Source organism: Apostichopus japonicus, chromosome 16 (genome assembly GCF_037975245.1).
Source record: "Apostichopus japonicus isolate 1M-3 chromosome 16, ASM3797524v1, whole genome shotgun sequence".
In the NCBI taxonomy this organism is placed as follows: domain Eukaryota; kingdom Metazoa; phylum Echinodermata; class Holothuroidea; order Aspidochirotida; family Stichopodidae; genus Apostichopus; species Apostichopus japonicus.
The window spans coordinates 14,991,111-14,993,857 of record NC_092576.1 but is presented as its reverse complement, the minus strand read 5'-3'; the positions used below and the strand labels follow the sequence as shown (position 1 = coordinate 14,993,857).

Genomic DNA, 2,747 nt, shown 5'->3' with positions numbered 1-2,747 from the left:
GAGGAGGGCAAGGAGGGCAAGGAGGTAAAGGAGGGCAAGGAGGGCAAGGAAGGAAGAGGAGGGCAAGGAGGGCAAGGAGGGCAAGTAGGGCAAGTAGGGCAAGGAGGGCAAGTAGGGGAAGGAGGGCAAGGAGGGAAGAGGAGGAAGAGGAGGGCAAGGAGGGCAAGGATGGCAAGGAGGGCAAGGAGGGCAAGGATGGCAAGGAGGACAAGAAGGGCAAGGAGGGCAAGGAGGGCAAGGAGGGAAGGAGGCAAAGGAGGGCAAGGAGGGCAAGGAAGGAAGAGGAGGGAGAGGAGGGCAAGGAGGGCAAGGGGGGCAAGGAGGGCAAGGAGGGCAAGGAGGGAAGAGGAGGGCAAGGAGGGCAAGGATGGCAAGGAGGGCAATGAGGGCAATGAGGACAAGGAGGGCAAGGAAGGCAAGGAGGGCAAGGAGGGCAATGAGGGCAATGAGGACAAGGAGGGCAAGGAAGGCAAGGAGGGCAAGGAGGGCAAGGAGGACAAGAAGGGCAAGGAGGGCAAGGAGGGCAAGGAGGGCAAGGAGGGCAAGGAGGGCAAGGAGGGCAAGGAGGGCAAGGAGGGCAAGGAGGGCAAGGAGGGCAAGGAGGGCAAGGAGGGCAAGGAGGGCAAGGAGGGCAAGTAGGGCAAGGAGGGCAAGGAAGGCAAGTAGGGGAAGGAGGGCAAGGAGGGAAGAGGAGGAAGAGGAGGGCAAGGAGGGCAAGGATGGCAAGGAGGGCAAGGAGGGCAAGGATGGCAAGGAGGACAAGAAGGGCAAGGAGGGCAAGGAGGGCAAGGAGGGCAAGGAGGGAAGGAGGCAAAGGAGGGCAAGGAGGGAAGAGGAGGAAGAGGAGGGCAAGGAGGGCAAGGATGGCAAGGAGGGCAAGGAGGGCAAGGATGGCAAGGAGGACAAGGAGGGCAAGGAGGGAAGGAGGCAAAGGAAGGCAAGGAGAGCAAGGAAGGAAGAGGAGGGAGAGGAGGGCAAGGAGGGCAAGGGGGGCAAGGAGGGCAAGGAGGGAAGAGGAGGGCAAGGAGGGCAAGGATGGCAAGGAGGGCAATGAGGGCAATGAGGACAAGGAGGGCAAGGAAGGCAAGGAGGGCAAGGAGGGCAAGGAGGACAAGAAGGGCAAGGAGGGCAAGGAGGGCAAGGAGGGCAAGGAGGGCAAGGAGGGCAAGGAGGGCAAGGAGGGCAAGGAGGGCAAGGAGGGCAAGGAGGGCAAGGAGGGCAAGGAGGGCAAGGAGGGCAAGGAGGGCAAGGAGGGCAAGGAGGGCAAGGAGGGCAAGGAGGGCAAGGAGGGGAGAGGAGGGCAAGGAGGGCAAGGAGGGAAGAGGAGGGAGAGGAGGGCAAGGAGGGCAAGGATGGCAAGGAGGGCAAGGAGGGCAAGGACGGCAAGGAGGGCAAGGAGGGCAAGGAGGGCAAGTAGGGGAAGGAGGGAAGGAGGCAAAGGAGGGGAAAAGGGGAAAGGGGAAGGACGAGAAGGAGGGGAGGAGGGCAAGGAGAGGAAGAAGGGGAGAAGGGGAAGGAGGAGGAGCAGGAGAAGGAGGGGAATGAGGGGAATGAGGGAAATGAGGGGAAGGAATAGAAGGAATGGAAGAAGGGAAGAATGGGAAGGAGAAGAAGGAGGGGACTCAGAAAAGAGTTTTAAGAAATAAGAAGAAGAATAAGAACTAACTTGTTACATATCAACTTTGAGGGCTCATAACGTTGTGAGACAAATTGCTACAATACTGTACTATATATTATATTTGTGCAACCACATTAAACCCACACTCCTCAGTTAGTACGTACAAGAAAGATCATGCTATGAGTTATTTGACAAAAACAGTTTTCGAAACTTGAATAAAACTTTGAAACATTTAATTTCAACGACGGAAATGATGTAAGTTTTACAGATGTCTTTTTATTGACAATATCCTTCAGCATTGATGTTGTTATCTGTATCAAAAATTCTTCCTCAAAAAAAGAGCAAGAAAAAGACAGTTCCAAATGAAACTGACAAAGTTGTACTTGCCAAGGCAAAACTAAAATACCAGAAACGATATTTATGATTTATAGAAGAATTATGCAACCGTACTTCATTTTGTGACGTATTTATCAATTTGTATGTAATGTTCACAAATAAATTACTTTCTCTGTGTTCATTACGCCTGTAACGATAGTTCAATGTTTACGTCATTGTCCTGGTGCAGCCACGTTGTAAACGTTACGTCACAAGTATGTTCGTCTTTTGGAAATTTATTCACGTTTATCGAGCAAAACGTTCTCGTCGACGCTATGGTTACCCAATCTATTTCACCAGTGTTATATACTTTAACGATATCGGTCTCCGTTTGGAAACTTTCATCGTTATGTTTTGACATTCTGAAAATAAACAACAACAGGCAACACATTGATATACAAACATATTAGCATGCAAGTCATAACTCTTTGTAAGCAAACTGGGTCGATTTGATCAAATGGACTGTGTATTTGTTCATTCCTGCTTAGTTTCTCTATTATCGTTTTGATGATAAAGTTATTGTCTGTTGGTTTACGGAGAAAGTATACAAAGTATACTTGTTTCAATGATACTTGGCTTTGAGGATTCCACAAATGAAACAGAAGAAGGAGAAAGGAGAAGGACAAAAAAACGTTAGAGATTAGGATATGTGGTCAGCGAGTATTGCATAACCTTGCTCGTCATGTGATTACGAAGGGAACCCGAAGTAAAGAGCCCTAAATATAAGTTGATTCTGATGAAAGAGTTTGAATCA

The 2,747-nt window shown here is 50.4% G+C and overlaps 1 long non-coding RNA gene across 1 annotated transcript in view; it reads right to left on the bottom strand.

The window, feature by feature from the left end:
- Positions 1 to 2,065: 2,065 nt before the first annotated feature.
- The window catches only part of LOC139982031 (uncharacterized), a 24,301-nt gene continuing 23,619 nt past the window's right edge, over positions 2,066 to 2,747 (bottom strand). Inside the window, exon 3 of the long non-coding RNA XR_011797958.1 lies at positions 2,066 to 2,355. This is a non-coding gene — a long non-coding RNA (uncharacterized lncRNA). The remainder of the gene's footprint in view (positions 2,356 to 2,747) is intronic.